Source organism: Phocoena sinus, chromosome 12, assembly GCF_008692025.1.
Source record: "Phocoena sinus isolate mPhoSin1 chromosome 12, mPhoSin1.pri, whole genome shotgun sequence".
In the NCBI taxonomy this organism is placed as follows: Eukaryota; Metazoa; Chordata; class Mammalia; order Artiodactyla; family Phocoenidae; genus Phocoena; species Phocoena sinus.
Genome location: NC_045774.1, coordinates 17,116,880 through 17,139,901, shown reverse-complemented (window position 1 = coordinate 17,139,901; position 23,022 = coordinate 17,116,880). Strand labels below are relative to the sequence as shown.

At 42.8% G+C, this 23,022-nt stretch overlaps 1 protein-coding gene and 2 pseudogenes across 1 annotated transcript in view; all 3 read left to right on the top strand.

The window, feature by feature from the left end:
- The window catches only part of SASH1 (SAM and SH3 domain containing 1), an 862,598-nt gene that overhangs the window by 620,343 nt on the left and 219,233 nt on the right, over nt 1–23,022 (top strand). The window lies entirely within an intron of this gene.
- On the top strand, nt 838–2,416 carry LOC116763272 (annotated as a pseudogene).
- LOC116763271 lies at nt 22,491–22,767 on the top strand (annotated as a pseudogene).

Below are 23,022 nucleotides of genomic sequence, written 5' to 3'. Positions count from 1 at the left end.
CCATCCCTCCCCCACCCACCCCCTCTTGGCAACCACAGGTCTGTTCTCTATGTCTGTGAATCTGTTTCTGTTTTGTAGGTAAGTTCATTTGTGTCATACTTTAGATTTCACATATCGTATGGTATTTGTCTTTCTCTTTCTGACTTACTTCACTCAGTATGATAATCTCTAGGTCCATCCATGTTGCTGCCAATGGCATTATTTCATTCTTTTTTAATGGCTGAGTAGTATTCCATTCTATATATGTACCACATCTTCTTTATCCATTCATCTGTCGATGGACACTTAGGTTGCTTCCATGTCTTGGCTATTGTGAATAGTGCTGCTATGAACACAGGGGTGCGTGTATCTTTTGAATTATATTTTTGTCTGGATATATGCCCAGGAGTGGGATTGATGGATCATATGGTAATTCTATTTTTAGTTTTTTGAGGAACCTCCATACTGTTTTCCATAGTGGCTGCACCAATTTACATTCCCATCAACAGTGTAGAAGGGTTCCCTTTCCTCTACACCTTCTCCAATGATGAATAATTCTGAACTCATGAAGCCAAGCCAACTCAGCTATCCTCTCAGGTCCTAGCTGACACCTTAGCACGGGTTATTCCTCAGATTACATAAAAACAACACTTCCTAGAAAGGGCAGATCCCCAGGAAACAGAAATCCCGTTTCTGAAACTTGTTTTCTAACCTTTTATGAAAGGGTAATGTAAGAGTTATGACTGCGTTGCTCTGAGAATTAAAGGATATCATGTTCATCCATTCATTCATTGGTTTATTTAAAAAATATTGATTGTGTGTTTTCAGTGCATCAAGTATTATTCTTGTGCTTGGGAGATGGATGTAGACAAGGCAGGTGAGGGCTCTACCTGCATGGAAATTATATTCTATCAAAGAGCTCCTGGTGTGTTACTCCTGCTGTCACAGCTGTCACCAAGCACTGAACAACCCCTGGGGATGGGCAGCAAAGTGCCCTGGAAAGAGCAGTCAGCTTGGAAGTTAGACTGATGCCTCCTTGAATCTAGGCTCCACATCTTGTCAGCTGAGTTTCCTGGGAAAAGTTTCTGAGCCACAGTCCTTGTCTGTAAAATGGGTATAATAACGCCTACCTTGCAGGGATTCTGTGAAGATGAAATGAGACATATTGAGTGTAAAGTACACACAGTAGGTCCTCAGTAAATGGTAACCTTTTATTACCTTAATGAAGAAATAGATCAAAAGAGTGTCACAGAAGAAGGATATCTTGGGATAAGAAAATTTGATGGGCAGTTGTTTCCTCTGAGCACATTCTACAAAAGAGATACCTTTTCAGCCATTTTTGAGATAGACTGTTGATATGGAGCGTGTTGAAAGTGTGATAATAAGACATAGGAGAAGCATGATGTCTCGTTATACATACTACATTGCATTAACATATGTTCTTTGTCGCCACTCCCTCCTCAAATCGCAGCAAAATTGAAATAAGGAGGGAAATAAAATAAAACCACAAGAACAGCAATGATGCGGGGTAGGGGGCTGGATAACAGAAATGAGAAATGCCAACAAAAGTTGGGAAGATTGAACACAGATTGAGGGAAACAGTAGCAACTGATGTGGAATATAACGGAGGCAACTGAAAATTAATTACATGGGGTGTGGGGTGTGGAGAACACCCACAGGAAGAAGCGTATTGGAACTGAGAACCCTAAGAAGGTTCTGGGAAAGGAAGCCCCACAATGCAGCGCTTCCAATCTGATTTCTGGTGCCTCAGTCTTAAGTATAAACAAAGAATCATCAGATAACAGGAGAAAGCAGTGGACGTGAAAGACAGCTAAACAGATGGGTGGGGAAAATGAACTCAAAGGTAGCAGAGACAATCTGAGGGACAGAATTGCATCGAAAATACACACTGAGGCTCTTTCAGCCATCTTGGAGCCTGTGGAGGCCTGCTGGGAACAGGACTTCTAAAACGACATATATCTGGAAGGCTATGGTCCAAGGCCTTTTTTGCTGGCTAGAAGCGGGGTCCCTGGAACCAGAGGGAGCAGACAGCTTTTCTGAAAATTGAAGGTGTATATGCTCGAGATGAAACTAAATTCTGTCTAGCCAAGAGATGTGCTTTTGTGTACAAAGCAAAGAACATAGTAACTTCTTTTTCGGCCGTGCCCCATGGCTTGCAAGACCTCAGTTCCCAGACCAGGGACTGAACCTGGGCCCCTGCAGTGAAAGCACAGAGTCCTAACCACTGGACCACCAGGGAATTCCCCGAACACAGTAACTCCTGGTGGGAAAACCCAACAAAACCAGAGTAGTCTGGGGAAAGGTAACTCAAGTTCATGGAACCAGCGGCACCGTTGGTGCCAAATTCCAAAGCAACCTTCCTCCTAAGGCCATTGGACACAGAATCCATGTGATGCTGTACCCTTCGAAGATTTAAACTTATTGAAAAGTGAATAAATAAAAGTATGGATTTGTTCTCTTGTATTTTTGTTTATGTGTATACATACATGTATATACACACTGAGTATGCTCAGTGAGGCAAGAGGAAGAAAAACAAATACAATTAAAAAAAAAAAAGAATATTCTGAAAACAGAAAGAATTTTTAAGAGGCTTCGAAGATAAAGTTTAGGAAATTTGACAGAACTAGATAGGAAATGGGACAGAGTCTAAGGAAATTAGATGGTCAGTCCAATAGGTCAAATATCCAAATAATAAGTTCTGGAAAGAGAGAGCTGAAAAAACAAAAAACAAAATGGAAGAAATCAATGAAACAATAAACAAAAATTTCCCGGAAGTAAAAGGAGTTTCCTGATTAGAAAGACCCACCTAGCACCCAACATAGAGAGTAAGGCACATCGTTGTGAAATTTCAGAACACTAGGGATAAACAGAAGACCCTAAAGGCTGCCAGAAAGCAAAAAGAAGGTCACATAAACCATCTGGAATCTGAATGGCATTGACTGCTCAACAGTAACCCTAAAAGCCAAGAACAGTAATTTCCAAATTCCGAGGTACAAATGACTTCTAACCTAGAAATGGTCAAGTGTGGGGTGGACTTATAGCATATAAGGGGTCAAAATAGTTACATCGGGACTTCCCTGGTGCTGCAGTGGATAAGATCTTGCATTCTCAATGCAGAGTACCTGGGTTCAATCCCTGAGGTAACACAATCATTACACTGGGAGGATAAAAAAAGGGAAAATAAGGAGGGGTAGGGGAAGGAGGCAGGATGGAATGTTAAATCATCATCTTTCATATTAGGAAGTCAATAGATAATGTCTGTAGCGGGGGAAAAGAATCTAAGAAATAGCAGGATAGGCACATAATTTAGAAAGATGACAATGCCAGCAACAAACAAATAAAAGAAGCAAAAGAGCTAAGAGTGGTTGTGTCAGGGAAGGAGCAGGTGAAGAAGGGAACTCTGTGGGGGGGGGGGGGAAGAAGGGGAGTAAGGCCTTGAGTACTACTTGACTTAATAAATTTTGCTTATTAACCTCAGCCTGATATTATGAAGATTAAAAAGCATGTATCTATACACATATCAAACAGATACATATAAAAACATCTTTAAATATATTTTAAAAATATGTAAATATATATCAAACATCTTTAAAGCATTTATAGTTTTGTTTTGTTTTTCTTTATGTTGTGTATTTTATTTATTATTATTTTTGGCTGCGTTGGGTCTTTGTTGCTGAGCGCGGGCTTTCTCTAGTGGTGAGCGGGGGCTACTCTGCGTTGCAGTGCACCAGTTTTTCATTGCGGTGGCTTCTCTTGTTGCAGAGCACGGGTTCTAGGCGCGCAGGCTTCAGTAGTTGCAGCACGGGGGCTCCGTACTTGTGGCACACGGGTTTAGTTGCTCTGTGGCATGTGGGATCTTCCCGGACCCAGGCTCAAACCCGTGTCCCCTGCATTGGCAGGCGGATTCTTAACCACTGCGCCACCAGGGAAGTCCCGCATTTATAGTTTAAATAAATGTAAATATGTATTTAAAGTATGTTGAGGAATTCCCTGGCGGTCCAGTGGTTAGGACTCTGCGCTTCCACTGCAAGGGGCACGGGTTCGATCCCTGGTCAGGGAACTAAGATTCCACACGGCCAAAAATTAAATAAGATAAATAAAGTATATAAATATATTATATATATAATAAATATACATAATATATATATTTTTAACATCTGATCAAGATTGTGGTAAGGAGTCCCAGGTGGTGCCTTTTGCATTTTTGCCCTCTCCTCCATCTATAATATGTCCAGCCCTCTCCCCAGCTGCAGCCTCTGCTTCTAAGCATAGCTCATTTCTCTGCGGTGAGGACACACCTAGAGATGTATCCAGGGGGCAGGGAAGGACACTCACGTATCCCTGGAAGGAAACCTGAAGAGATTCAACCAGCTGCTTCGCAACTCTCTCTGGGGACCCCACTCCACAAGGCTTATCGTTTGATTGCAGCTAAGCCCAGGTTTATTTCTTCCTTATTCTGAGCCGTCCGCAGCTGGTTAAACTAGCCAGACACTTTCCTCTGGGGTGAATGACTGAACTGAAGAAGGAGGAGGGGACCATGAAGAAGAGAGGATCCCAGAGCAGCTCGCACTCCCTCCCACGCCCACTCTCCACCTGCCAGCTGTGACTGCTGCCCTGCAGCCACCTGGGCCCTGAGACAGCTGCCTCAGAGGCCCTGGACTCCTGCCACATACCTTCCTCCTGTGGCACGCAGGCCAGGTGGAATGTGGGCAGGGACACTGTGGGGAGGCGAGGGTGTGTGTGTGTGTGTGTGTGTGTGTGTGTGTGTGTACATGCCAGAGAAACCTCACACCCTTACCTCACATGACCATAGTTCTTCCCTACTTGGTCAGAAGCATGTGTATCTACCTGGGTCTCCTACTGGGCTTTCCTCATCTCCATCTAGTCTTGGAATAGATGACACAAAACAGGAGACACTGAATTGTTTGGGGACCAGGAACTCCAGAAGGCCCGTCCATAACCCTGTGAGTTATTCTGTCAGCAGGAACACATTATCTAGGCTAAGGAACAAAAGTCATCCCAATTGCCAATACAGGAACATATCAGAAGATTTTTGATGACAAGAACCAATAAGCAGATAATTTTTTAGTTTTATTTTTTCCATTTTATAAAAGTAATACATACTGGGAGTTCCCTGGTGGCCTAGTGGTTAGGACTCTGTGCTTTCACCGCTGTGGCCCATGTTCAGTCCCTGGTCGGGGAACTGAGATCCCACAGGCTGTGCAGCGTGGCCAAAAAAAAAACGAAATAAAAGTAATTTATACTCAGTTGCATAAAATTAGAACTTAAAAACAAGTCCAAAGGGCCACAGTTGTACAACACAAAGGTGCCCACTATTTGCCTTGTTCTTTCAAGTCTTTTTCTTTCAGTCTCTTCCAGAGCTCTGAAATCTTATTTTATGCGTGATTTCATATTCTGATTTTCCACTTAAAATTTCATCAAATGTGTTTCCTTATACCGTTAAAAACACTTCGTAAGCATCTTTTTTTTGAAGTATATATAATATTCCAGCTCACAGATGCAGCATAATTTGCCCAATCATTCTTCTTTGTTAGGCTTTTTAAATTATTTCAAGATTTTTAAATTAGAAATAACGTTGTGATGAACCTTTGGCATATAAATCTTTGCCCTCATTTCAGATTATTTCCTCACAATAGATTCCCAGAAATGGAGCTGCTCAGTCAAGTGGTATGAACATTTTTAAGGCCAAGTAAATCTTTTTTCAGGCTGACTGTGAAAAAGATTGTTTAATATTTAATAATATTCACATTTTTCAGATGAAAACATACAAACCATTAAGTCCATACCCATGGTCCAGCTTAAGAAAGCATAAAACTTATACATCTAAAGGCACTCTGTACTTCTCACCTCTCACATGCCCTCCCTCACCTACAAACGTAGCCATTATTCTGAATTTATATTCTCACAGACTTTTTTTTAAAATAGATTTATTTATTTTTGGCTGCGTTGGGTCTTCGTTGCTGCACACCAGCTTTCTCTAGTTGCGGCGAGCGGGGGCTACTCCAAATTGCAACGCGCGGGCTTCTCATTGTGGTGGCTTCTCTTGTTGCAGAGTACGGGCTCTAGGCGCACGGGCTTCAGCAGCTGTGGCACACGGGCTCAGTAGTTGTGGCTCACAGTCTCTAGAGTGCAGCTCAGTAGTTGTGGTGCACTGGCTTAGTTGCTCCGCGGCATGTGGGATCTTCCCGGACCAGGGCTCGAACCCGTGTGCGCTGCATTGGCAGGCGGATTCTTAACCATTGCGCCACCAGGGAAGTCCCTCACAGACTTTTTAAGCAACAGAACTTCAAGAATATAGGGTCAGGAATTCCCTGGCAGTCCAGCAGTTAGGACTCCGTGCTTCCACTGCAGGGGGCATGGGTTCGATCCCCGGTCAGGGAACTAAGATGCTGCAAGCCGTACGGTGAGGCCAAACAAACAAAGAGAACTCAGGTCACTTAGCATCTTTTACAGATATAGAAATAAAAGGGTGTTTTTTTTAAAAAAAAAAAAAGAATATAGGGTCTTTTGGTTAGAGAATAAGAGAGGATAAGAGAGAGGGGTAAGGACACAGGGAGGGAGAGGGAGAGATTGACTTGTTTGGCCTTGAAACATAATATGCTGGAGTAATTGTCTAAGGAAGTAGTTAGGAGGTAAAATTCAAGCAGCTCTGTACCCAATCCATACTGTACTTATGGGGTGCCCACAGGAGCAGGAACGTACGCGCACCGGAACATACGTGATGCCACCTCCTTCTCCCGCTCCGGCCCTTCTCACCTCTCCCCTCACGCCCTCATGGGAATCCCACACAGTTGTTGAACCAGTAGGTAAGGTCTGAAGTGGGACTGCCTGCATTTGAATCCAGCCTCCATCACCTGCCATCTGTGGCCTTAGAAAGTTGCCTCCCCATTTCCAAAGTCCCCTTTTTTACCTGGAAAATGAGGATGAAGCTAACACTATCCACCTGCTACAGTTGTGACATGGGCTAAAGGAGATAAGCACCTAGCACCCTACCACGTTTGTATTACTTTACATTGTGGCCTCTGGGTGTTTGCGGGCCCAAGGAAAGCCATTTCACAGGGTGGTAGCCAGAGGACCCTTGACAAGGTTTGGCTGAGGACATGGTATGACATTACATTTGTTTTTCAAAAAGCCATGAGACGCTATATATTTTTCTCTTTTCCACTATTTTCCTTAAGTTCCAAGATGCCTGAGTAGGGCTTCCTATGGTAATTCTGGTAGAAGTGTTTCCCCCTTTCTCTACTTTTCAAGTGAAGAAACGGTCTAAGCATGAATCACACCTGCAACCCTGAACTTACTTTTCCTATGTTCTAACCAATTGAGCCAAGAGGCTCCAATGGTTTTCAGTCCAAACACACCTAAGATGTCTGGATTATAGGTTTGGTGACCTATGATAGGCAGGTGCCTCAGATTCTTGCTCTGTTACCTGAACCTCTGGTTGTTTATACGGGTTAGAGATGGAAGGGATTGTATGGGGTAAGGATTGAAGTTTAGCGCCAGCTAAATTTAGGAATAATCCAGTGATAGTCAGTGGTTGTTAACTTTCTTACATCATGAACATCTTTTAAAATATGATTCTTTCCTAAAGGATGTGTCCTTTCTCTTTAAAAAAGCACATGTGCACATTCACATAAAATGTTTACGAACAAGGGAGTTGAGATCTCCCTGAAGCTAATTCATGGATTCTCCAGTAAGAAAATCTGATCTTATTAGGAAACTAAGACCCGGAGAGAGAGGTCCAGAGACTTGCCCCCAGGCACACAAATATTTAGCAGCAGAAGCAGAACTGCAGCCCAGTTGTCCCATCGGCCAGTCTGCTGACCCACCCTGCCTTCCCTCCACGTGCTGCCCCAGGAGTCAGCAGGGGAAGACTAGAGGGTCAGATTTCAGGGCTGGGGCGCGAGTAGAGGTGCTGTTCTCACTCTGAGTCTCTGATGCCATCAGGATGCGGCTGAAGATCTAGAATGCGCTTTTTTTCCCTCAAGATGCCTCTGCAACACTCAGAACAATCCCCTAAGAAGTCTGTTCCTAATGGCTTCTTAAGCATCTGTAGGGTGATGGTGGGGTGCCAGTGTGATCCACTGTGGCCCTTCCTCCACCACCAACACCCACAGTGTGGCCTGGGTCAATGGCTCCTGAAGCCCTAGAAAATTAGGGATTTCAGGAACAAATATTTAGAATCTGGTGGCCTGTTACCATCAAGCATTCTACTCTGCCTCCGTTGGTGTCCAGTGGCCCCTGCTTTCCTTCTGAGCGTGTTTCAGATCTTTTCCAGGCTCCTTTGGGGATGTGCACGCCCCCTGCCACCATGGGCACGGTCTCCCCTCCTACCCTTTGCAGTGGCCCAATAACCTTCACCAGAGACAGCAGCTTACTATTGACAAGTTGTTCCCTTAATCCTGTATGAAATCTATGTTAATGCTTTCTTTGAATGTCTATATTTAAAACTATTTTATCTTGGATTTATTTTCCAAGCAGAAGGCTCCTTCATTTCCTGCTTTGTATGCACGTGTGCATGTAATTAGTGTGTGTGTGTGTGTGTGTGTGTGTGTGTGTGTGTGTGTGTTTATTCCTCTGTTGTTTGCAACACCCCCCAGTTGGGGATCATTTGTAAATTCAGTTAATGAGCATTTAACACATTCCCTTTGATGAAGCTGTTAAATCTGGTCCCCACGCTGGCATCCCACCAGACACTTCCCCCTCTCCCAAGCCATTTGTGTTTACCTATTCTCAACTACTTAGTTATGGTTCCTTGTTTGTTGGCACAATATCGAACTAACCTTTTGTCCTGTCCGGAACACGGAGAGCTTCAGTTTTGTGAGAAAATGATTAAATCTGTATTCAAAGCAAATTTACTTTACTAGTGGGCTTTCATTTTCCCCAAGCAAAATAGACTGTAGGCAGAACAAACATTCCAGGGTCACCCACACCAGGCATGTGGCAGCGACACATCAGCTATGGCTGCGGGCTTTTGCAAGAACACATACCAAACTCAAAACCTGGGCTCCAGCTGTCAGAGAGTTTTCCTGGATTTAATTATAACTTGATCTCTGAAGAGGGCACGTGTGTCAAGTGTGCTTTTCAATCACTTTGAGAAAGCTGATTAAGTGACAGGGCAGCCCTGGGATGTGCCTGTGAGATGAGCATCCCTGCAGCAGAGGATCATGGGAGTCATGCTTGAGCCTGTCCCAGTCCCAGAAACACAGTCTCCTAGGTTAGAGGTGTAAAAAGAAACAACACACAGGTGTCTTTAAATTGACTATTTAAAACCCAGTATAATTAAAAATACAAAAACCATGGGAAGGGATTGAACTACACATTCATCTTCACATGAAACAAGAACAACCTCCCAGCTTAGAAAAATCCCCCCACCGCTTTATTTCTTACCTGCCACGGGTGTGTGCCTCAGGCACCTTTCCCCAGCCTCAAGAATGATAGTTTAGTTCTGTAATTTCCTACCTCTCGGCAAATTCCACGCCAATCCTAGAGCTGACACATACACAGGATAAACACACACACACACACACACACACACACACACACACACCCCTGGTCGAGCCATCAGAAAAATGTCCTGGTAGCAATCAGATTATGATTTCTCACCTGGTTCTCAGCACCTGGCCCCAGAGTCTATGCTTCTAAATGCCAACATACATGTTGCCCAGATCATTTACATCCAAACCTGGCTACCTAACAAAGACCAGAGAAATTTCTTAGAGATTTCACCTTCCAGCCTTTAGGGTAGCAGAGAGGCAGTTAACTGGAAGTGGCCAAATCTCCCACAGTGTGCAACTTTTCCATTTTACTGTGCAAAACAAACAGATACTAGGTCAGTTTCAATGGATTATTTGGGTTAATTATGTCAGGTCACCTGATATAATCCATAATTTGAGAAGCATGTTATACTTTGAGCTAATAGCAGGCAGGGAAGGAGGAGGGAGGGAAAAGCTGGTGTTGACCCAGGAAGGTGGAGTAAGTGGCAGGGCAGCCCTATGATGGATGACTAACGTGCAAACACAGCCATCTGGCCATCCGTGTGTAGAGGTGTGGTCCTACCCAATCCTACCTGATTTCAGATGCCTCACAGTCTCAAGCTTAGAGCCCTTAACCTGATTTTTGCTGCTGTCTTCCTTTCCTGTTGATTTGAGGGTAAAAGGCAGTGAGATGGTTAGAGGGAGGGGCCCCCCTCCACAGGAGTCTCCAGGCCTGTCTGATGCATCTGTCTGGATGGGGCCCCCATGGAGGTCCTCACAGTAGCCAGTGGTAGCCTTTGCCATTATCCAGAGTAAACTTAAAGAGGAGGCTTTCAGGCAAATGTTTCTTTTTAAGCTGATTAGCCTCAGAGACATAGATAATTGTTACTGATAAAGCCATTGGATTCGGAGAACAACTGAAAATAGGAACCTAGAAACAGGCGTAATGAGTATTGTACATGGGGAAATAGGAGCTGGAGATGCTACTTCCTTTAATATATAACCAGAGGGTGATTTGATTTCTATCCTGTCCGCATACATGTGTTGTTTAGCAGCTGTGAATGCAAATAATAATCATGAACTCTGTGAGGAAAGTCTAAGTTTCAGTGCATGTTCATTTTTATCTATGATTACAGCCAACACCCTTAGCTTTTTGTCTTTGATGCCCAAACATATGGTAAGAATTTCCCTTCTCTCTCCAAGTTAAGAATTGGGAATTCAATTAAAAATTATTATTATAGATTTCAATATGTTGTACCAAAGAGATGAAAAGGCATCTTGTCTTCCAGACTACCTTTTTCTTTACACAATCCTACCCCCTACCATTCCTGACATTTTCCTGTCATTTTACTTGACCAGAATATTAGTATTTTTGATAAAAGCCCAGGATAATTAGGACAACATTTTGTAGTGTTGATTCTCTTTATTGGTGCTTTTAGAATATCGTTGGGCCCATGTTGAAGTTCTTTGAAATATTTCTCACGTGCAAGAGTAAATATCATAAAAATGCTTGGACTGTGGTGTCACATTACTGTGGACTGTGGTCCTCACATTACTAACCCCTACTGGGAAATCTTCAGAATATCTTCAAGTGATGGTCTAACCCATGTGGTCAGGTCTGGGAGCCAGGTCCCTGGGAGGATCAGCCTCCCAAACACTCATTCGTTCACTGAAAGTACAATTAAGATGGTGTCACACTGAGGGGAGCACAGTGTACCAGTTTTCAGTGTCTTTTAAATATTGAATAAACCTGAATTTCTGAAATGTAAGGGCCTTCAAGGGTATCAAAGCTTTCTCTTTACTTTTCTGGAATAAAGTTCAAGTTTGTTTAAGTCCTGTTTAGCAAAACGCAGATTATATCAGAGAAGGGGGAGAAAAGCTGAACTTTACTAAGGCATGCCAAGGCTCTGGATATGACTGAGCGCCAGCGAATTTCTCCTGTGACATGTTTTATCTTGCATTCTTCTCACTAGTTTGAATTATGACCTAACTGGGCCAAGATCGTCCAGGCTATAGAGACTTCCCAACTAAGAGCAAATACTAAATTTGGAAAGTTCCATTCTCATTCAGTAAAGTAAGAAGCTTTAAAAGCAAAGAGATCAATAGTAAAAACATGCTATTATAGAATTTCCACTAAGGTCAGTCTTGTGGCCACTACTTGTGTTGGATCAACTGAGTTGACATTGACAAATATGGGAAGTGAGTTTTGACTGTCTTCTCTCTTTAATCATCTACAATTCGTCTTTCTTTTCTCTTCTAATGGCATTTCTTTCCCTGTTCTTTTTCCTTATCAAAACAAGACATGATAAGATATTTTCATTTCTACCTTGGCTGCAACACATTCATACCTCTGTATTGCCTTTCCCAGAGCATTTGCGCTTAAATCTGTTTTCCCTGTTTTTAGAATAAAGGGTTGTCCATGATTAAAGACATTTCAAATAACAGCATGCAGTGGAGGGAGATGTTTTAAAGGACAGAAAAGTAAAACTTTTGTTCATTTTAAGGTCTTGAAAGACCTACTTAATAGGTAGAATAGGTCACTGAGATCATATCTACTCCCATTTCTTCTACTTACCTTAATCCTCATACTTCCTCTTCTCTGAGCCAACTCTCTGAGATATGGGGGCTCAGGCCATTTTACCTGTGCTCTCTCTGCCCTCCGTTTCACCAGCTAGAGTGGACATCTGTAATTTCTATAATCTGCCCGACTCTGTAATCCCTTTTCTGATAACAGCATCCAATTTTCCTTTGCAGCCCACTATTGCCCACTATCTGTCTACGTGGTCTAGTGGGATTGACTCCACCTCCAGATCTAAAGTTTCTCCTGTGACGGAGGCCTAGCCATTCACGAGAGCACCACATGCCCACGGCCACTCTGCTTAGTTCAGGTAAGGGCCAGGCAAATCACACTTGATCTCAGGAATTTTGCTGGAACTACTGAAAAAAGAGGTGCTTTTTCCCTCCTGTTTCTGAGATGGTTGATTTAATCCTGGAGCTGCTGGTGGCCATCTTCCCGCCATGAAGATATGCCTGCCTAAGATTAAATCAACACAGAGAAAAGCAAAGCTTAGGGAAAGAGAAACACAGATCCCTAAAGATATTCCTCAGCCCTGGAATCTACCCCTGATATTTGAGTTATGGGATCCAATAAATTCCCCTTGGTTTCAACCATATATGAATAGGGTCACTGGCAACATGGAAATCCCACACTCAGTCAGCAGCCCAGGCCTAAAACTTTCTTTCCCCTTCCTGCGTCTGTCTCATCCTCTTTCACGTTAAACCCAGCCTCACTCTCATCCACAACAGTGAAGCCCAGAGATTAGTCACTTCAAGCCTTCAGCATCCAGGACACCCAAGGAGACAGAAAAGTACAGCTCTAGCAGCTGCTGAAGGAACCCTTCAGGGTGTGAGTCTGGGAGAAGCACAGCAGGAGGAGAGGTACAAGGGGCATTCCTACAACCCAAGAAGCAATTATCCTAGGCTAGGGTTGGGGAAGGAGGGGACAAGGAAATCCTAACTATTGAGGGAAGGAGTGCAAGACCCACACCTGTACTGGTCAGTGCACCTGATGATGGTGGTGGTGGTGGTGGTGATGACAGATGGAATCTGGGAACACAGGTCCACACTGACACCCTTTATAGATCTTAAAAAACTAAATGTGATCAGAAAATAAAAACCTAAAAGTCTATGCACAGTCAAACCAATTACAATTATTTACGTGGAACGCATCCCATTTGTGCCTAATTACCATGAAACATAATAATGATTATGTACTTCATTAAGTATGTGTCAGATTAATTTAATTTCTTAGATTTTATTTGATGGCATCTATAAACATACATTCATGCTCTGGGTTCCCAGTTTGTTTGTAACACATACAAATCGGTCGTCTGCCTACAACTTCAAAAAATTATAATGCCAAAGTATTTCTATCAATACTTGAGGAAATGAGGGACCAGAGATTGGTAAATAAGTGGCACTGTTCCTACAGTTTCCCTGTCAACAGGGAGGCATCACCATCATCTCTTGAACAATTACAGCCCAGTGAAGATCAGGTGGTGGAAAACTTGCCCATATTTGTTTTAGGCAAAATCACTTCAAAAGGAATAATATCAGGAAGAGCTTTAAAAAGGTGAGAGGTTGGGGAATTCTGATGGTCCTGTGGTTAGGACTCGGTGCTTTCACTGCCGGGCCTGGGTTCAGTCCCTGGTCAGGGAAGTGAAATCCCGCAAGCTGTGAGGCACGGCCAAAAAAAGAAGAGAGGTTAATGCAAAGATGAGGCTGTGTGGTAGAGGGAAAAGTGCATGGGGGTAGAGTGAGGCAGACCTGCCTTCACGCAGCCTCTCTGAGCCTCAGTGTTCAGATCTGTAAAATGGGAGTCATATATCCTACCTCACTGAGTTGATGTAAGGATCACATGAGAAGATGCAGGACTGTCCAATAAATGCTAGCTATTATCATCTTCAGAAAAACGTGGAATTCAGCATGAAGGGAGCCTTCAGTGAGCAAGACCATCCGATTCTCTCTGGCTGAATAGAACTTATAGGAAAACTGATTGACTGCATAAATATGAGCCCGAAACTCCTACATTAGTTTAAACTTATGAAGTTATGTTTATAGGTCAAAAAATGGTCCAGTATTGGCAGTTTCACCTGGTTCAATCTAATGTGAGTAACGGAAGTTACTTCCTCCCATCTGTCCATCCTCAGTGCCTCCACCTTGTGAGAGCCATTCACCCATCTGATGAAGCAGACCAAGCTTTCTCCAAGAATGCTAAGCAAAGCCAGCTCTCAGGAGAAAACCAAGAGAGATGGAGGGACAGGCAAGATGTGACTGATCTATTAAGTAGTGAAACGCTCTTTGAAATCAAATGAAAGCCAGAAATAAGGGCTGAGGTTAAGAAAGCCACAGCTTGGGGCATAAGGTAGTTATTGTTATCTTTGTTATTGCTGGTCTCCTGGGGGCATTTGAACACTCGGTATAAGAAAAAGAACCGAAAAATCCAGACATGGCAAAGAAGAAAAGTTTAGAAGCAAGAAAAATAGATACTAAGATTTAAAAGAATTTAGTTAAGTTCCTCCTGAAAAAGAGCAGCTGGCATCTTTAACACTGGTAGCAAGGTCAGGCAGAAAAAAGAAAGAAAGAAAGAAACAATATGGAACAGGAAGGAAATACCTTTGTAAAATGTACTTAATGAAGTGTTTTTAAGTGTTACTTGAGATTAGAAGGTAGACAGAACCGTCTTCTGTGTTGATCTTTTCATAGTATCATGCAGCTGGAAGACATAGTTTAGTCTTGTTTCCTGCCTTGGGAAGCTATATAACTAAGCCATCCAATGTGAATGCTTATCCAATTCATTTTTTTTCAAGGTTTTAAACCACACCCTGCCTTGAGTTCTGAGCTTGCCTGTCACCCACCACTGGCAGAGGGTGACACCCATCTCCCCCAGGCCCCAACCCTGCTTCATCCTGGGATATGGGCTAATACCACCTTCCACAGAAACTGGATTTTCTTTGGTGCATGGACATCATTACAGATATTAGCAATACTCGGCCTTCCATCACTTCTGAGCGTGTTGGCCTATGGGCTGTACGACTCAGACACAGCCTCTAGAAGTCTCCGCACCTGGAAGAGAGCTGTGAAGGACATTCTGCTCAAATGTTGAGTCTCACGGGAGCTCAGTCACTGAGGACGTGGCTCAATCGGGGCAGAGCAACGAAGGCAAATGATATGTGAATTCCATCAATCATAGGCTCTATGCCAGGCTCTAAAAGGTCTACTCAAATCAACAGGAGCCCAGAGAGGGGAATCACATCTACCATGATCTATAATGGTCGGGAAGGGCTCACTAAACCTGGATGTAGGTCCCTACAGAGTGGCCACAGAGCACCTTGCAAACCCGAGATGATCCAAACCTTATAGGTGGTCAGTGGTGCTGACAATGACCCTCCAGATGTGCTCAGAACCAGATCACCCCTGGACTAGCGGGAAGCAAAGAAACAGCCCTTTGTCTCCTCAGGTGTGGCTCCTTGCCTGCAACAAGTCAGCAGCCTAGGAAACATCCCCAGTGGGGTTACAATTCTGTCGATAAATGCCTGGTTCGAGGAAGTGGCCTTGAACTGTTTGCTTTTCTTCCCTTCGGAATGCAGGTGCACAGGTTGTCTTGCAAGGGCTTCAGGGAAGTCTCGGTATTCCACTTGCTGCACCTGGACCCTGGGCAGCGCTGTGAATGGGTGCTTTCCCCTGTACCTGGCACCCTTGCCCTTCTCCGCAGCTGCTCCCTCCCAGGCGGCGAGGGCACGTAGATGCTGGAGACCCAGAGCGAGTCCTGGATGGGGAGGGGGGTTGAGAAATGTCATTTATGCCACCAGTGCTAGGCTCTAAATTTTCTATAATCTGCGTGCACCCTGTAGCCTGTCCAAAAGGCAAAGTGAGTTAGAATCCTGGGGGAAGCCATCAGCTAGAGGCTTCCCACAGGTCACAGAACACTGTGTTTTGCCATCTGGGCTGTCACGTGGCCCCTACCTTAGTTCAACCATGCCAGTTATCCTGAGAGAAGGAAAAGGAAAGGTTCTATTCCTTTATCAGAACTTAGGGAGTATTTGCTCTTCTTATACACTCGGAGAGCATTAAGGTTCATCTGGGAGCAAGAGAAACCTGAGAAAGAGTCATTGGCCTAGTTTGGGCGGCTGAATGTTTCACGGGAAACCTTGGAATTGCAGTTGGACCCTCGCCACGATTCTGGGGAGACCAAGGGGAATGTGTTCTCTGAATAGCATGACGTGTGTATGCCTGCCGCACCTGGGCTGGCCCCATCAAAGAAGGATGCTTGCGAAGGGCTGGGCACTCCCATGTTTCTGGAGTGGCCCACTTAGATTTTGCACAGAGAAATTCAGTTCTGTGGCCAATGAATTCCTTTGCAGATGTGTTTTTGGCCACAAGAGAAGGCAGACAAGAATACAAATGAGGCCACAGAGCCAGGAAACCGTCACACGGTTGGCGACCAAATGGAGACCAGTGGCGGAATCCAGGAATAGTTGAGAATATGTTCTTCACGGTCAGAATTGTACAAATCCTGGGTTCTTCCCTTACTACTAAGGCCCTGGAGAAATTACCCAACTGCTCTGTAGGGATGGGTGATAGATCCTTTCTCGCTGGGATGAAGTTCGAATAGGGATGATGGTAATAGGTCCTTTCTCACCAACATGTAGGAAGATTAAATAACATTTGGTAAAACATTTACCTAGAATCCAGCCTAGAACATAACTAAGTACTTGATGCATGGTGGCTGCTGTTATTTTTATTCTTACACAGAAAGGACTGCACACACTAATGCCCCAGGTTTTAAATAATACTTCATAAATGTCAGTGCAGAGCTGCGAACCTCAGCTTGTCTGATCAAATCCCAAGCCCTCACTCATAATGGAGAAAGAGCGTGGGGCAAAAAAAAAACATGGCTTGAAAATTTCCACTGCCCTTCTATCTTGTTGGGTGGAAAATCACCTGGAAAAAGCACCAGATTTTTTCTGAAGTCTTCAGCACCTCAGTAGTTTCTAGCCTCAACTCTCTGTGCTACACATTGACATTTACCTTTTCCAAAGAATGGGAGTTAAAACCCACTACCACAGCCATTGTACTAAAATGCATCGAATATGGTTCCCACTTTTGAAAGAGGCAAAGGAAAATTTCATGAATGCTTAGTAAGTCCTTGGTGTTAATAAGACATTTACACACGCGTGCGTGCACGCACGCACACACACACACACAGTGTTGACTTTGCTTTGCTTGTGAGTAAATTCTAATCTACTGTCCCTGTTGCAGTAACATCACGAGAGAGCATTTTGGATCTGGAAAGGTCTGAGACTGTGTCTAATCCAGTGTCTTCACTTTATAGATGAGCAAACAAAGGCCCAGGATAATGAACTAAATGAGCCCCAGGTGTCCTGCTATCCACTTTAAAGGTGGCTTAAATGTAGCTTTGGGGGAAAGTAATGAGTTTTGATGCCTCAGTGGGGTGGGCAGGCTCATTACAGGGGCATCTTGAACCCTTAGAGAAAGGAGCTCTCTGCACACATGTGTGCACACTTACACACACACACACACACACACACACACACAGAGACTCCTTGCTCCCAATTTTGCTTTGTCCTCAAATTTCAGAGAAGGAGCTGAAGTAAACACATCAACAATCAAGGCATTTTTTTGAGCAGAATAGATCCATTATTCTTGGGGTGAGCAGATTCCAGATTCTGATTTCTGTTCTTAACTCAGCTTCTTCTCCCTTGGAGAGAGAGAGAGAGAAATGGAGAAAAACCGCAACAAACAATATTATTCCTAACAAGAACTCTTTCACCTTCTTTCTGAGTACTGATGAAAGGCAGCCACCCCACAGGGTAGAGAGGCATTTCCTCAGTGGCCTGTGTCACATTCAGATTAAGCTGATGGTCAGCACCACGGTGGAGGCACGCGGAAGTGCACTCTCCCCTCATCTGAAGAAGTGCAGGTGCTTGAAGAAGAGTATGAAATTGTTCCCAGCATGCCTTTCTCCCTCAGACTCCAGCCCAGGTGAGGGCTGCGTGATGACAGCAGTGCTTCACCTGCTGGGCAGAGCCAACTCTGGATTGCCCACACCTTGCCCCGCGGTGCAATTTCTCACATCCGACATTCTGACAGGCTATGTTCCATCCTCGGCACTAGAGCAATGGAGACTAGGACGCCGTACAGTTCTGGTAATTTCCCTGTAAGTGTTGGGAAGCCAACTGCTTAGTGTTCTTCCAAACAATGAAATTTAAAGTTCCATATTATTCTAATACCACTTATATGTATTGACTTTATTAAGCCATTTCTAGTTACCATTAAAACTTATTGAAAATTCTTGTTACATTAAAGGAGAGAATGCTTGTTAGAAAGCAAATTTCTATGGATATTTGCATATTCTTCAATACATTCTTCTTATATGAGTAATAGTGATGTTTACTTAGCATTTACTATGTTCCTTGGCCCAGTATTTCATGTGATTCTATGAGCCCCATTTTATAGATGAGAAAACTGAGGCTCAGGGGGCTTGAATTATTGACCCAAGGATGATCATCTTAGAATACTGCTCTGTCGGAAATACCCTGGCGGTCCAGATGTTGGGACTGCACACTCTCACTGCTGAGGGCCCGGGTTCGATCCCTGGTCAAGGAACTAAGATCCCCCAAGCCGCGTGCCTCGGCCAAAAAAAAAAAAAAAACGGAAAAGAAAAGCATGCTGCTCTGTCAAGCTGGAAAGGTAGCACACTGGGACCTACAGAGCCCAGGTATCCAGAGTTCTGTACATACCGTGTTCAGTGCTCGTTTGGTGGCAGTTTGGAGGAAGGAGGCCGGGGCAAGGGAAAGAAGTGTGCTGAGGACAGGAGTCACCGCGTGGAGGCTCTGACTGCCTCTTGTTTAAAGGATTTGGAAATTTTAGCAGAATATTGAAGGCACATTTTTATACTTGTGAAGGCAAAGGTCAAGAGTCAAAGATGTGCAGCTGTGGAGGGTTAACCTCTGTGTGAGGTTAAGCTAAGGGAAGAAAGGTCTTTAGAGAAGAGAATTTCTTTGTTGCTGAATTCTAGCATTTTCATGTGGCCAGCGCTGCTCCTCCAAAAGCAGGAAGAAACTTCTGTTGGTTTTTTGTCTTTTTTTTTTTTGAATTTTATTTGATTTATTTATTTTTACACAGCAGGTTCTTATTAGTTATCTATGTTATACGTATTAGTGTATATATGTCAATCTCAGTCTCCCAATTCATCCCACTACCCACTCCCACTGTCCCCCGTTGGTGTCCATACATTTGTTCTCTACATCTGTGTCTATTTCTGCCCTGCAAACCGGTTCATCTGTACCATTTTTCTAGATTCCACATATATGCGTTAATATATGATATTTGTTTTTCTCTTTCTGACTTACTTCACTCTGTATGACAGTCTCTAGGTCCATCCGGAAAAGCATACCGATAAGGGCCTGTAACGTGAAATAGGATTCATTCATCATAGAGGGTAGGACTCTGGGTCCGGGTGTAGCACTGCCCCACGGAGCCGCTGCTGACCTCAGGGAACTACAAAGGAGAGGCCCCGTGGAGAGTCACACCACTGCCGTCACTCGGGAAGCCATTTGCTTCCTTAGTTTGTTTATTTTCCTGAGAAAAGATAATGATAAGACAGTCAGTTATGGATTTATTTATTAAGCAACTTGTATTTGATTGTGACAACAGTTTAAGATGAGAGCACTGATATTTACTTTGAGCTAGGGGTGTCAAATTTAGCAGGAAAAAAATACAGGATGTCCAGTTAAATTTGAACTTCAGATAGACAATAATTTTTTCGTACACATATGCCCCATGCGATATTTATATTTTTGTACCAATTATTGTGCAATTATTTGTATTTTATCTGGTAACCCTATTGAAACATCAATGTAACACAGCAGCAGTACCTTCGGTAAAAATTAGTGCATGGCTGTAACTTACCAGTTTTAAGGGAAATAGCATTGGTTAAAAGAAAATACAGTGAATTGCTGACTTGAAAAAAGTTTTACCATAATTTCTTATTTGGCAATTTCCCACTTTAAGTCTATAAATTTGCTCTCAGAGAACCAGCAGATAATCATATTTTCTCTCAAGTCAAGATATCATTACGTTATTCATAAATAAAGCATACAGGACATTTTGCAAGCACTTAAAATACTTTGTAGATAAATGTTTGTGTGTTAAAGGAGGGAATTCATTCAATGCATACAACAGATATCCATTGAGCACTCATTCTATCCTAGACATCGTTGAAGGTTTGGGGAGAAATAAGGAAAGAAAAAAAAACAAAACTTCCCTGTCCTCTTGGGTCTTCACTTTAGAGAATGGTTTTATGAGGCTGTGTGAATTTTAGACTATAACCAATCCCAGGAAGCTGAATGATATTTTGTGGGGCAATATGATGTTATAAAGATTTCTTTTTCGTAATTTAGACTTTAGATATTTATTTTTCAGCATTTATTGGTGCTACAAGAATTGTACATCCTGATATCATTTAAATCCTTTAAGAAGTTCTCAGGATTTTATGCCTGAGAATTATATAAATTTAAAAAGCCTTTGGGGTGAAAGGTCAAACTGAATTGGGGGGGCACAAGAAGCAAGACATTAATTCAGGACGTTATCTTTAGTTACAAATTCTCAACTCTTAAATAGGAGTAAATTTACAGGGTGCCTGTCCCATCCTCTCCCCATACTTGAATGAGGGTTCTAGGAGCAGGGAATGTTGTCAAGATGTTGGGGAGGAGATGAAACTTTAAGTTCCTAGGGCCTGTTTCCATTGATGCATGGATATCAGTTTAGCAACATATTGTAGTCCTTATTCTACACTTGAGAGGTAGTAAATTGCTTTCGGGTAGAAATAATTAACTCTTTCCTATGACTACCTTACCATAACACACTGTCAGAAATGATTTAGTAAACTGAATATGGAAGGCTAAAAACCTTAATATAGGTCCAAGAAATAAATTGATTAGTGTGTCCTTTTTTCATTAGTATGATCAGATTCACAAGATGACTTCACGCTAATACTCATTTTCATAACCTCTCTTGTCTGTCTCAGCAGACTCAAGGTTGGAAGGGTGTAAACTGTTATCTAGTCTGACATGCCCGTGTCCATCAGATGCTTATTTTCTCTGTAACATCCTCACCAAGTGGTCCAATGCTTTTAGGTACCCTAGAATAAATTTCATAGAATTGTTTAAAAAAAAAAACAACTCTTTGCTGCCCAGAAATAAGATATTCTGTTCCCTTCATTTAGAGCAAGGAAACAAGCTCAGGCCAGAGTTTCAAAAATCTTAAAGCAGTACAAAGTGTTCCCTGTATGTTTTACTTGAGGGAAGAAAACTAGCTGATAAACCATTCTTTATTGGTGGCAATAGCAGTTCTATATCTAAAACCTAACTAATGTTCTGTATCTAAATAGCATCTGTATCTGAAAACAACTAACATAATGATTATTATGTACCAAACACTCTACTAAGTCATTTTCATGTCATTTCTTGTTGAATGAAAAAAGTCATCATTTAATTTCCACAAGAACCTTAAGATAACATCTTATGTTCTTGGTTAATAATGATGATCAGAGTGAGAGTTGGAGAAGTTAAGTATCTGCCTACCATTTTAACATTAGAGGGGACCTTTGGAATCATAGAATCCAGTCTTCTAAGTTTCTAGGATTTGCCATGATATTTGTATCATAAAGTGAGTGTGGGAAACCTTAGATCCATGGTGCTATGATTTCATACAGCCTTATTCTCAAAGTCACATGATATGTCCCCATGCTGCAAAAATAGTCTATACCTATGTATATCTATATCTTTCAATATATCTAGTAACAAATGATTGAAATTATTCTTCTCCCAGTTTGACCATGGATAAGGTAAAGGAGATGAAAATGTGTTTGATTCCAGGCACCTCTGTACTTTAAACTTGATTAAAAAATAAAAACATGACTCATCCAACAGCAGCAGAGTACACATTTATCTCAGCACAAGTGGAACATTCTCTAGGATGGGCCATATGCTAATCCATAAAACAAGACTCAATATAAAAGGACTGAAATCATACAAAGTATGTTTTCTGACGTTATAGAAATATATTAACAGAAGGAAATGTGGTAAATTCACAAATATAGGAAAATTAAACAATACACTCTTAAATAATGAATGGATCAAAGAAGAAATTGCAAGGAAAATTAGAAGATGGGGGCTTCCCTGGTGGCGCAGTGGTTGAGAGTCTGCCTGCCGATGTAGGGGACGGGGGTTCATGCCCCGGTCCGGAAAGATCCCACATGCCGCGGAGCAGCTGGGCCCGTGAGCCATGGCCGCTGAGCCTGCGCGTCCGGAGCCTGGGCTCTGCAACGGGAGAGGCCACAACTGTGAGAGGCCCGCGTACCACGAAAAAAAAAAGAAGAAGAAAAGCTCTCTGGGCTCAGTTTGCAGCAACATGGCTAAATCCACCAAGAAGGACAGAATCATCAGTAAACACAAGACCCTTATGGTTTCTACCTTGGGAAATTGGTGAAAAAAAATTGAAATCAGCCTGCATTCTAAGTTCACTTGCTTTTCTATGGCAAAAGCAAGATAAAGAGATGAACTGTGAGGATTTGGCACTCTAATTCCTGCGTGAAAGTAGTAGCTGGTGGTGCCTGGACCTACAACACCACTTCTACCATCACAGTAAATTCATCATCAGAAGACTGAAGTAATTAAAAAAACACTAGAAGCTCTACCATTTGAAACATTGCTAACCCGTAATAAATGGGCTAATTTATGTAACAAAAGGAAGAGGAAGAAACAGAAGGGGGAAGGGGGAGAAGAAGAAGGAAGAGACAAAGATGGAGAAGGAGAAGAAGCGGTAGAGGAGGAGGAAGAGGAGGGATCTCAAATCAATAACCAAATCTTCCAGCTTAGGAAACTAGAAAAAGAAGAGCGAACTAAACTCAAAGCAATCAGAGATGAAATTTAAAGACTAGAGC